The sequence below is a fragment of the Sceloporus undulatus genome, chromosome 5, assembly GCF_019175285.1.
Source record: "Sceloporus undulatus isolate JIND9_A2432 ecotype Alabama chromosome 5, SceUnd_v1.1, whole genome shotgun sequence".
Lineage (NCBI taxonomy): Eukaryota > Metazoa > Chordata > Lepidosauria > Squamata > Phrynosomatidae > Sceloporus > Sceloporus undulatus.
In genome coordinates this window covers 37908812-37922348 of record NC_056526.1, presented here as the reverse complement: position 1 = coordinate 37922348, position 13537 = coordinate 37908812, and the positions used below count along the sequence as shown (strand labels likewise).

At 41.1% G+C, this 13537-nt stretch overlaps 1 protein-coding gene across 4 annotated transcripts in view; it reads left to right on the top strand.

Annotated features, from left to right (window-relative positions):
• MRTFA (myocardin related transcription factor A) overlaps positions 1–13537 on the top strand; it is a 113215-nt gene that overhangs the window by 1066 nt on the left and 98612 nt on the right. The window contains exon 1 of one of the 4 annotated variants that reach the window (XM_042467459.1): positions 5404–5577. The exons of 1 other annotated variant lie outside the window; for it this stretch is intronic. The gene's annotated coding sequence lies outside the window, so the exon portion shown is untranslated. Of the gene's footprint in view, positions 1–5403; positions 5578–13537 lie in introns of those variants that run through there. 2 more of the 4 variants (XM_042467461.1, XM_042467456.1) reach the window with 2 other exon arrangements.

Genomic DNA, 13537 nt, shown 5'->3' with positions numbered 1-13537 from the left:
TTGAAATATTTGTTGTGTTTTCAATGCAGCCGATTTTCACAATGTTAGCTGTTTGTTCTAAGAAAAACAAATCTAACACTCATAACAAAATTGCATGCATTTTATGTTAAAAGTAACTCAATTATAGTGATGTCTAATACTGTAATGGTCTTCCAATAACATAGCTGTGGCTGCAGATATATAATAAATAAAGCAAAAACATGTCTGATACAACCACTAGGGGTCATAGGTTGTCAAGAAAAGAGACAAATTATAGCATAGTGTGCAGAATTCACTTAGTGGGAGTATTCAGACAGTGTCTTGGCTGCATAGTTGAATAAATTACTGCTGGGTAGTTACTCTGTAAGTAATTTTAAGTATGGTGAAAGGGAAAACTTATTCTTCTAACTGATGTCTGGCAGTCGACAGGAAGTCCCAGCTATAGTGGTGTATTAATAACTGAGAATACAGAACTAAAAGATAATAGATATATTGGATTATTTAGAACTGTATACATGGGTATAAGTCTCTGTATTTATGTGGTACTAAACAGATGGAGATGGGGAGCCAGTGTGGCATAGTGGTTTGGGCATTGCACTATTTTTATGTATTTTATTTATTACAAGGATTTCTATCCCACCTTTCTTCCACAGTGGGAGTCAAGGCGGGCTACAATAATTTAAAAAGACAGAATTAAAGTACTGGTTACAAAGGTTAAAGAAACAATTAAATATTAACAACATTAAAACATAAGTTAAAAACTGCATAGTTAAAACCAGTAAAAACCATTAAAACAATTAAGACAGCACACCACACTACACAGGTAAAATTCACCAACCAAATGCCTGCCTAAATAAAAATGTCTTCAGAGAAAAAAAGAGAGCAGGAGGAGGCCAACCTAACTTCCCATGGACTAGGACTCTGGAGACCAGGTTTTGAATGCTGGCTCAGCCATGGAAACACATTGTCACACTCTTTCAGCCTCAGAGGATGGCAATGACAAACTCCCTCTGAAGAAACTTGCCAAGAAAACCCCATGACAGGTTCACTGCTTTAGGGTCACCATAAGTTGGAAGATGACTTGAAGGCACACAACAACAATAACAACAAGCAGATGAAAGGCTCTCCCTCCATCCCAACTGTCTTGGCCTCAGAGGGAGAGTCAGTATTTACTGGACTTAATCCCCTGCCCCCTGCCATACTCTTTCCTTGTGTGTCCCCTTGCCTTTAGATTGTGAGCCTGAGGGGAGGACACTGTTTTTTCTTGTTTTCTTTTAAACCATCATTAAAGGTAAAGATAAATGTAGTCCCGTGGCATTACTATCTTGTCGTAACTGACTGTACGGGGTGGTGGTCATCTCTGTTACTAAGCCAAAGAGCCAGCGTTGTCTGAAGACAACTCCAGTGGTTATGTGGCCAGCAAGATTGTATCAAACAGTGTTACCTTCCCACCAAAGTGGTACCTATCTACTTGCATTTGCATGCTTTCGAACAGCAGTTGGCAGAAGCTGGGACTAGTGACAGGAGCTCACCCCATCATGCAGCACTCAGGCCTCACACTGCTAACCTTATCATCTTCCGATTGTCAGAATTGGGGGCCTAACCACTAAGCCACTGTATCCCTGCACTACACCATGGTGCATTACAAAGCACCAATACAAGAATGAAATCAGAAGTAATGTCTACTTTCCGTTTTTGGCCATTTTTTTTAAAGAATGCTTCAGGGGTATCTATCATTCCTGGAGGCATCCAAGAGTTTGTTGTTGTTATCCACCCTCGAGTCGATCTCGACCCACGGCGACCCTGTAGATGAGACATCTCCAAGACTCCCTATGCTCCACTGCTCTGCTCAGGTCCTGCAAATTCATACCATGACCTCCTTAATAGAGTTCATCCATCTAGTATATGGCCTTCCTCTCTTTCTGCTTCCCTCTACCTTTTCTAGCATTTTGTTCTTTTCCATTGAGTCGTGCCTCCTCATGATGTGGCCAAAGTACGACAGCCTCAGTTTCGTCATCTTGGCTTCCAGAGGGATTTCTGATTTGATCTGCTCTAGGACCCATTTGTTTGACTTCTTGGCTGTCCATGGTAAATTCAGCACTCTTCTCCAGCACCACATCTCAAATTAATGAATTCTCTTCCTATCTGCTTTCTTAACTGCCCAGCTCTCACATCCATACATGGCAATAGGGAATACAATGGTTTGTATGATTCTAACTTTCATGCTCAGTTGTATGTCTTTACATTTTAGGATATTTTCTATTTCTCTCATAGCTGCTGTCCCCATTCTTAGTCTTCTTATGATTTCTTGACTGCAGTCCCCAATCTGATCAATATTTGATCCCATTATTTCTTTTACTATTTTTATTTCCTCATTCTTTTACTATTTCTATTTCCTCATTGTCCAGGCTGAATCTGTGTAAATTTGATTTCCCCCCCAGGCTTTTGCGTGTGCATGAGCTTAGAGGGGCTTTGAAGAGCTGGGAGAATTGCAAACATGCTCCTGAGGGTTCATATAGGATCCTCAAGTTTGCCCACTCCTGATCTAGGCATTTGAGTTAGTCAGAAGCTAAGTATACATCACTATGTGATGTTGTTAACTGCCCTCAAGTCATCCCCAACTCATGGAAACCTTGTGCATGAGACATCTCCAAGACCCCCTGTCCTCTACTTAGGTCTTGTACTTTCAGGCCTGTGACCTCCCTGATGGAGTCTGTTCATCTGGCATGTGGTCTTCCTCTCTTTCTACTGGCCTCTACCTTTCCTAGCATTATTCTCTTTTCTAATGAGTTGTGCCTTCTCATGATGTAGCCAAAGTACAAGAACCTCAATTTGACCATCTTGGCTTCTGGCAATATTTCTGGCTTTACCTGTGATATGACAGTTCAAAAGCCTATTTCTAGGTGGCATCAATGGATATGTAATATATAGATCACAAGAAGAAAAGGCATTAGACTATTTTGCTTTAGTTAGGCTGAGAGGGATAACATTTCAGGAAATTTTTAATTCACAAGAAAAACTTTTTGGCTTAGGCTTTTTGTTTACCAGAAAAAGAGAGATGATCTGAAAAACTGAGGGAGGAAACCACACTACTGGCATCCTTTACACATGAAAAGTCACTTTGCTACTTTAGGAACATAAAATGTATTATGTATAATTTAGTTTAGATAACATTATAATGCTTGGTATAATAAAAGAACAAAGACGTTTGGAAACATTCAGTACATGTGGTGAGGAAAAGAGTCAAAGTTTGTTGAAAAGAATGATTTTATTATTGAAAATAGCCCAAGTACAGGAATAAATATCAGGATTGAACTCTTCTAGAACATGGCCACATAGCCCGGAAAACCCACAAAAAACTATGGATGCCGGTTGGCCATGAAAGCCTTTGACTTCACATTAGCCCAAGTACAGTTTATTCAAAATATTACTATAAACTGAATATACTTATTTAGATTTTAAAAACAAAAACTGGAGCCTTGAAGTCCATCTAAGCTCTAAAGTATAAGGAATCTCTCATTTTGCCAATTGCCTTACCAAACCTATCTTTCATAATTTCTACTTGTCATTTCATTTTGGGATGACTGTTACTGAGCTGTGCTTAAAGCAACTGCACAGTGAAATAAAGACTTAAATCCTGATTCCTTTAACACAGCTTTCTCTAAGCTACATTTTCCATGCAAAAACACATGCAAAGTTATCTTAAGTTAATAATAATAATAATAATAATAATAATAATAATGATAATAGGATTTATTTATATACCGCCCAATCACTGGGAATCCGAGCGGTTTACAACAGAGGGGATAATAGACGGTGCCCTGCCCTAAGTAACATCCTGCACCAGTAAGCCCTATTGATTTCAGCAGACCCACCAACCATATGGGTTTGGCAAGAAAGGCCCCAATTACTGGTTTGCTTTCTCACTTTCTCAGCTGCTTTTATAATGCCCCAGTTTCCCATCTCTTCTCCACCTTTCACCTTTTGTCCTGGCTTTCTTCAGCTGCTGCAAACTGAGGGTGCATCTACAACACTGTAGAAATAATGCAGTCTGACACCACTTTAAGTTCTGCAGCTCTGCCCTATGCAATCCTGGGATATGGAGTTTGACAAGGTCTTTATCATTCTCTGCCAAAGAGTGCTGTTGCCTCACAAAACTACACACCCCAGGATTGCATAGGCTGGAGCTACAGCACTTAAAGTAGTGTCAAACTGCATTATTCCTGCAGTGTAGACGCACCCTTAGTTCAAAGTACAAGGTAGTTAACTAGGCAAGAGGGAGAGGGGAGGGTGGAGTCTTGCCCTTCCCAGTAGGCTCAGGCTTTCCTAAATTCAGTGTGTAAATTCTAGGGTTTTGTGTGTGCGCACCTTCCTCACTAAGGAACCTTTGCCCTCTTTTGGCATGGGCACACCCTTTGAACACACTCTGAAAACCCCTCCCTAGTTTTCATCTTTGGAAATATAGCTGGGTATGATTTCAGTCGGTCTTTCTTCCTTCCAGACTCAAGATTGCACCCTCCATTGACAATATTAAAATACCCAAATAGAAGCTAGAATGAATCCTTTTTTCTGCATTCAGCCAGCATAATTTGCAATTCAGAACCAGCATGGTGTCAGTGGTTTGAGGGTTGGATTAAGGCTGCATCTGCACTGCAGAAATAATCCAATTTGATACCACTTCAACTGCCATGGCTCAATGCTATGGAATTCTGGGGACTGTAGTTTTGTGAGATGCATAGCCTTCTCTGATAGGGAGCTCTGGTGCCTAGAATTCCATAGCACTGAGCAATGGTTGTTAAAGGGGTGTCAAACTGGTGTATTTCTGCAGTGCGGATGTAGCCAAGGACTCTGTTGACCAGGGTTTGGATCCTAGCACAGAATGACTGCCCCCCGCTCTGTCCTCGCTGTAGTTTATTGTGTTTTTAATAGATGTTTTAATTGTAATTTGTTTAATCCTTCTCTGACAGAATTGTAGTTTCTTGTGGAACCAGAGCCATGGAATTTGGCGAAATATAATTCGTTGTGACACCAGAGCCATGGAATTATGGGAAATGTAGCTTGTTGCGGCACTAGAGCCATGGAATTCTGGGAATTTCCCAGAATTCCATGGCTCTAGTGCCGCAACAAACTACAGTTCCCAGAATTCCATAGCATTGAGCCGTGGCAGCCAAAGTGGCACCGCCCTCCCCTTCCGGCGCTGGGCGCACTGTCCCTTTAAGGCCCCTCCCTCTCCGCCCTTCGAAGCTGGACCAGCAAAGCTCACCTACCGCCGATGACATAATCCTCCCTTCTGATTGGCTGCTTCCTACCTCACTCTCCCCCTCCTAGCCCCGCCCACCTCCTCGCTCGGTGAGTCACTCGACGGCCGTTGACGGATGCTCGCGCCGCTCGCCCGCCTTTGATTGGCTGCCTGATCTGCCAGTCCGGAGGCGCAGGGTGGGCGGGAGCTTCCGTGGCTGTAAGGAGGCGGAGCAACAGCGGCAGCAGAGCCGGCGGCGGCGGAGGAGGAGGAGGAGGAAGGAGCAGGAGCTTCTTGGAGGAGAGGGAAGTTTCGTGGCTCGAAGGGGAAGAGGATGGTGAAGGAGGCGGCGTGAGCAGGTGAGGCGCAGGGCTTGGGCCTCGCGAGGGAGGAGGAGGAGGAGGAGGAGAGGGCCAGCGCCAGCGCCCCGGCGCCTCCATGGATGGGGCAGCAGCAGCAGCAGCAGCAGGGAACCGCCCCTCTGGAAGGCACGCACCGGGTCTCTGCCCTTCCCTCGGTCCCCAGAGCAGCCCTTTCCCCTTCACCTCAGGCGCCGCCACGGAGGGGCCTCCTCCTCCTCCTCCTCCTCTTCAGCCGCAGGCGAGACTTCGGGGCCGCCCCCGTCCTCCTCCTCCCCCCAGACTGGGAACGGCTCCGGCTTCTCCTCCTCCCCCAGCCAGGATTTCAAATCACGACTTTTGAATATATATATATATATATATATAGACACACACACTCTATATAAGTATATACACACACACACACACACACACACATATATATATATAATAATAATAATAATAATAAAATCTTTATTTATATCCCGCCCTTCCAAAAAGATCAGGGCGGCTTACAATATGCAACGAGTGCAAACAAATACAGGTTAAAAACATAAAACAACAATAATACACAATCTAAAAACAATAACAAAGGCCCCGTTAGCCCATCCTCATGGCCACGGAAGAGGAGGGAGGCCCACAGGATATTTAATCGGGGAATGCCTGCTTGAATAGGAAGGTTTTGAGGTCCTTCCTAAATTGGGCCAGGGTGGTAGATGAGCGGAGCTCCGTGGGCAGCGTGTTCCAAAGGGCTGGGGCAGCTGTGGAAAAGGCCCTTCTAGAGGTAGAGGCTAACCTAGCCCCAGGCACCTTCAGCAGTTAGCAGTTATAGACACACACTATATAACTATATATATAAATATATATATAAAACATACATACATATATGCATATGTGTATACATATATATGTGTGTGTGTCTATATATATATATATATATGAGAGTATACATATATAAAAATAAGTATACAGTATATATACTTATATACGCCTATGAGTGTCTTTTAATGGCTTTATAGTATTTATTGTTGGTTTAATGTGTTTTCTTCCTGAGGAAAAGCAGGGAGAATAAAATTATTATTATTATTATTATTATTATTATTCCTTTCTTTTTTAAAATTGTGTTTTGTATTTTATCATGTTGAACTACTTCCAGCCTTGAGGAAAAGCAGGAAAGACATTAATAATAATAATAATAATAATAATAATAATAATAATAATAATAATAGTTTTAAGTGGTTTCCCTTTAGGGTGACCAGACATCTTTAGATTTGTATTAGAGTGTTTTCCCTTTGGAAATGTGCTACTGTTTTTGAATATCCCACAGTTTGCAGCCCCTTGCTCTCCTTTGCGGTTATGGCATCTGGCCAGCCTTCCTCCTAGAAAGCCCTTCAGGTCCATGAGTTTGTTTGTTTTTTGAGTGATTTTGTTGTGGAATATCAATGAAGACAATATACATGAATCAAATAAGAACAAACTTGGCAGTTCCACCAACAAACAAGGCAGGTCCGTGAGTTTTAACACAACAAACTTAAAAGAAAGGAAGAAGTCCTTGACCCTGGAGTTTATCAGACAAGGGAAATTGGAAGTATAATCCAATGGCAATCCGAACGCAGTCATGGCGTTTCACGTTATTGCGTGATAGACACACAGTTTCAGGCAATGGGAAGTCAGTCCAAACGTAACCATGGGGTTTAACGTTATTGTGTGATAGACTACCACACGCAATTTCGGGCAATGGCAAGCTATTTTTGGGCAATGGGAAGTCAGTTCGAACGCAATTCGAATTCACGTAAATTTGCTGAACTAGTGAATTCACGTGAATGCGTTCTGGCGCCACTTTCTTTTCTTTGGTATTAAGAGAAATTCCTCCCGTGTGATAAACTCCTCTGTTCCAGAATTACAAACTGATCCTTGGGCCTGTGGTCATCCTCTGTCTGGGTTGTGGTGCTTATGAATACCTGCTGCTATCATTTTAAAGGATTCAGCTTTCAGTATCTACTAGACTTGGAGGCTAGCAGAGGTAGGCTTCCCTAGTGCTTGTCCTGTAGCCACTGTAGTCCTAATGACTGGGTAAATTGGATCCCATTTTTACTTCTTGATATACTTGGTAATATGTAGTTATAATTCTGCCCTGTATCACAGTTTGAAGGCTGGAGAGCTTTCTTAAATTTCCCATTTTGAAACCGTCTTGGCATCACACCGCATGGTAGCAACTTCTACCTACCTGTGTTCTCTTCAGTAAATATATCTGGTGAAATGGACTGTCCTCCACAAAAGGTTGTTTGGTAGTTTTTAATTTCACATGTGATTCTTTGTTTTGTTTCAACAACACATTTTTTTTCTGGAGGAAAATACATTTGAGTCAAATACTGTATATACTCATATGTAAGTCTTGAAATTTTAGTCAAAAAAATAGCCCCCAAAACCTGGATCAACTTATCCGCAGGTATGTGTAAGTACTGTACCTTAACTCTTATCAAAAGAGTTGATATCTTGAGTAGAGTGGTAAAAGGCAAGAGTTTGGTCCATCCCAGGAGCACCTAAAAGAAGCAACAACACCCTCGACCTTTTTTGCTGCAGCACTGCTTCAGAACGTTTTGAAAAGGTAGCAGTGCCAGATTTTTGGCTTTTCCCATTAAAGAGTGGCAAATGGAATCAGGCTTTGAAAGACTTAAATAAGACATGTGTGTATGTTTATCAGCTTTTCTGGGAATCGGGTAAAGTTGAAGGCCATAAACACTGAAAAACTCACCATTTCTTTGCTTCACATTTTCCTCCTTTTTGACATATTTTCTTAGGAGTTTATCAGACAAGGGGAATTGGAAGTATAATCCGATGGCAATCTGAACACAATCATGGAGTGTAACATTATTGTGTGATAACTCACTACACGCAAATTCAGGCAATGGGAAGTCAGTCCGAACACAATCATGGGGTTTCACGTTATTGTGTGATAGACTGCTACATGCAAATTCAGGCAGTGGCATGCTATTTTTGGGCAGTGGGAAGTCAGTTCAAACACAATGCATATTCACGTAATTGCGCTAAACTAGCAACGTGAAGTGAATGCGTTCTGACCCCACTTTCTTTTCATTCGAATTTAAGAGAAATTCCTCCCATTTGATAAACTCCTTAGACTTGGTCACCTCCTCCACACATCGCACAACCACAACTTACTGCAGTTCCCCCCTCATCCATCCAATCATTTGGATGAGAACAAAGTTATGCCTGATGGTATTTTGTAAGTTCTTTGGCATGATTTTCCTTTGCTTCACCCATTATATCCTTTATTACAAATCCCTAGATTTTACTTCTACTTATCCACGGGGTCATACCAAACTCCATAATTTTGGCCCAAAAACCTGCCCTCAATTTATACATGAGGTCGACTTATGCTTGAATATAAATGGTAGTCTATGGTCCTATCTAGTGTTGTAGCAGGGAATCTGGGTACCTGTAAGTATCAATGTACTAAGGGGGAGTCTTTTGTTAATTTCAATTACTAAATCCTAGATTACCAGTCGTAAAGAGTATATTTGTGGGGAAATGGTATGTAAGGAATTCTGGGTTTAGATTGAATAACCAATTAAGATATTAAAGAATGATGTGCAGAAAATACATGAATGCAAGGTCCGATACAATACGTAATCTGGAGGGTTTCAATCAAGTTTTCCTTTTTCTAGCAGTTTTATTTTCTACATGTAGACAGTATGACTTCTCACAAGCATTCTTGTGTATGTTAAATAGAATAGGAGTTGATTTTGTAGGCATATAAAGACAAAAAAGACAAATGGTGCACTGAAACAATTGATCAGAAGATTCATCTGCTTCTGAATAAGAAGCATAAGGCCCTTTTGTTGCTGTTGAGGATGAAGTCCAGACCTGTTACAGCCTTGAATTATATGTAGCAAAAGGTATTTGACAAAAGTGTGTGTGTGAGAATAGGCTGCGTAGAATCCTGTTGTTTCGTCTCAACTAGAGTAGACTCATTGAAGCGGTTCTTATATGATTAATCAACATGTAGGTAAATGCAATTGATTCAATGATAATACTCTACTAACATAGGATTTAGGTCAGAGATTTCTTTGGAGGATGGCATATGTGGTAACATACTCAAAAGTTATGATTAAAATGTTATCTGCTGTTATTTGTAGTTCCAAGGACTTGAGTTGTTTTTCACTGACATCAAGTCAACTTCAACTTATGGTGACCCCTTGAATGAGAGACCTTCAGGTCATCCTGTCATCAATTGTCCTAATCAGAACTTGAAGACCCAGGGACATGGTTTCCTGGATTGAGTCTATTCATTTGCAAAGGGGTCTTCCTCTTTTCCTACTACCATCTTTTTTATCAAGCATTACTATTGTCTTTTCTAGTGAGCCATGGCAGGATACAGACTGCCCAAAAAGAGCGGTCTGCCCGCACCTTGTTTTGCTGCGCAAGGGAGCTGCAGTGGACAAACCGTGCAGCTCCCTCGCGCAGCAAAAAGAACCCGCAAAAAGCAAGTTCTTTCTCCAGTGCCATAAGGACGTCGCAGTGTGCCAATGGCACACTCGTGACGTCCTTATGGGGATGTGATGTGCGGACGCTAAGCTTCCGTCGTGTCAAAATGGTGGCGCCCATGTGTATAGGGCGCCGCCATTTTGATGCCCTCGTCACATGCTAGGGGTGAGGCATGTATGGGTGGCGCGCCCTCGGCCAACCCGTAGCACGTGACAGGGCGCCACAAAGGCCCGTCTAGATTGGGCCTTAGTCTTCTCACATGTTCAAAGTATGACAGTCTCAGTTTGGTTATCTTGGCTTCTTGGGAGAGTTCAGGCTTTGTTTGTTATATGACCCATTTATTTTTCTCTTTAGCAGTCCATGGTATTGATAGAATTCTTTTCCTGAACCCAGCTTGGACATGTGGCATTTCTTATTTATTTATTTATGGTATTTATACCCCACCCTTCAGCCCTAAAGGTTCTCATATAGTAAAAACCTTTGTTGTAGAATTTTGAGCATCACTCTACTTGCATAGGAAATTAATGCAATGATTCTGTGGTTACCATAGATATTCAACTATAAGTTGACCTCATGTATAAGTTGAGGGCAGGTTTTGGAGCCAAAATTATGGGGTTTGATAGGCCCTGTGGATAAGCTGAGGGTAAAATTTAGGGCCATGTAACAGGATGTAAAGGATGAAGCAAAGGAAAACAATGCCAAAGAACTTACAGAATTTCAGGAGGCATAACTGTGCTTATATTAAAAGCTGGATTGATGAGAGAATAGAGGGAAATTGGTGCTTCCAGGACAGATTACTCTCTTGCTTTTCACCAGGGGATGGTTCCTATATATATAACGAGTTAAAGTACAATACTTACATTGACCTGTGGATAAGATGACTCAGGTTTTGGGGGTCATTTTTTTTTTTACTAAAATTTCCAGACTTAGACATGAGCATATACAGTACTTCAATCCCTGGCATCCCCTTTCTTGGGGTTTGGAATGTATATTGATGGTTTTTAGTCTATGGGCCTTTGTTTTGTTTTCCATATTAACTGGTAGATTTTAGTTAGAACTAGAATAGATTCTGTCTCTATTGGTAAGTTATCTGCAAGGAGTAGCCTTTTGAAATTCTGGTAAACATCCCTGAAATATTTCTGTTCTGTACTATTTAGTATTTTGAAAAATAATCTGTGAGATAATGGCAATTACTATTAGATACATTCATCTCTACAGCATGCATATGTTGTCTACCATATACTGTGTTGGGTTTGGTTCTTAAGGTAAGTTAATATAAGGAAGTTCAGGGGAGGCAAGTTTGCTGTCTCCTCTTGCCCGCTCAGGATTAAAGTGGTTCTCCTGACTAATGTTAGAATGAGATTGCTGCAGAAGGGAAGAATTGTCCCAAATCAGGAGAACTGCCTTGAGCTGGGATGATTTGCCTTCTCCTAACATCTGCTTATGTTCCATCTCATATTGCTTGCAATGCCCCTCTGAATTTTTGTGGAGAGTTTTTCATAGGGGGAGTATGAATGGAAACTTTACCTCCCTGAGCTTCTTTAAGAAGCTTATCTTACGTTCAGAGACAAATGACTATTTGAAATATACATTACATATCTGTACTCGTATAGTATTCAGCTGAGGTACTTAATAACCTCTTTGGCAGATAGAGAAAGACAATGTATTTTTCCAACTGCAGTGAAAGCCCACTTTTCCTTATTGATGCATAATGCTATCAGAATACCAACATTGATGTTAAATAGATGTGGAACATATATTCATGACCCTATCCCTATGATTCATCAGCTGCTGGTACACTGAGAGCCTTTGGGACACCTACAGAAATCTTGCACGAAGGTAAAATAGTTCACAGTGCAGCTTTTGATGAACTCTTACAAGGGAAAAAGGGAACACAAGGTAGTGGTGGGAGGTGGCAAGCACACACATGCTGACAATATGTTGAATATTATTTATTTTATGGTTGCTAGGAGTTTTATAAGATCTAGTGGAGCCTAGTACTCTGTAGTCACTAGTTAGATACCCACAGAAAGCTCTCAAGTAAGGCATAAAAATAACATTATTTGTTTGTTAAGCATTTGCATCTGTTAGAACTATCCTTATTTAATTTGATTAATTCTTTAAGAAAAAGCCATGTCTGTTTGTCTCAGCAACATGTGGCAAATAAATCTAAATAGTTATTTGTGAGTTTTTCGGGCTATGTGGCCATGTTCTAGAAGAGTTTATTCCTGATGTTTCGCCTGCATCTGATGCTGGCATCTTCAGAGAATGCTGGCTTGGAAGAAAGTACGCCCGCGTTATACGCAGGTGTGCTTTACGCAGTCTTGAGCATACGCATTCAAGCTGCGGGGTGTGCGCAGGGTGGCACATCCCATTCAAATGAATGGACGTGTGCGCCCATGGCGCCCCACGCGCTGCCGCGCACAATCCACATTTTTCCCCAATAGGGCTCAAGCATAGGCAGAATTCGCCTTATGCGGCGGGGTCCGGAACGGATCCCCCACATAAGGCAAGGGCGGACTGTATATATACTGTGTGACCCTGGGAAGGAAGGAGTAATTTCCATGTTAATCTGCCAGCATTCTTGGAAGATGCCAGCCACAGATGCAGGTGAAACATCAGGAATAAAGTCTTATAGAACATGACCACATAGCTCAAAAATCCCACAAAACACTGTGAGTGCCAGTCATGAAAGCCTTTGACTTCACAAATCTGTAAGTGTTCTTACATGTTGCTGAAGCACTTGTCTTCAATCTTTTGTCAGACAATTTCTTTAGTTGACCAGGAGCGGAAGTGTTTGGGGAGATAATTTATATGTCTTTCCATATCATATATAAGTTTGTAAAAATGCTGTGGTCCTCATCAGAGGATTTTTTCCCCTTTTGAACATATGAAGAATGCTGTATAGTTATGACTGATAATTTTAGTTATTCCTTATTCCTGGTATTTCATGACTATTGGAAATTGTCTTTGGATTGTACTCTTAAAATCAGATGGCTTGAATTTCAGTGACATATCTGAAGCCAAATGGCTCATAGTGTTTAGGAAAAAACAACATGAAATAACATATCTCTCAGTGGAATACATTTATTTTCCCTATGTCAACTAGTCTCCAATATAGTATATTTTGTGTTCATGCAAAAACACAAAAAAATACAAAATGCAATTCTAGAGAATATAGTATGTAGTATCCTGTATGCACATGGATTTGGAAATAGGGGTAAGTAGGCAAATGTGCCAAATAGCCTGTGAGTTGCACATGTACTCTGCTTTCTGTTTTTTCACCCTAGACTTTTATTCCCAATTTCATCATCTTTTTACTTACCTGTTCCACTTTTTGGAAATCAGTTTTTGGATATAGGTATGAATGATGAATTCAACCTTTTTTTCTCAGTTCTGCAATGTATATTAAGTTAAAATGATATCTCCATATTTTAAATGCTGCTATTTGGGATTGCAGTCCTGTGCACACTTA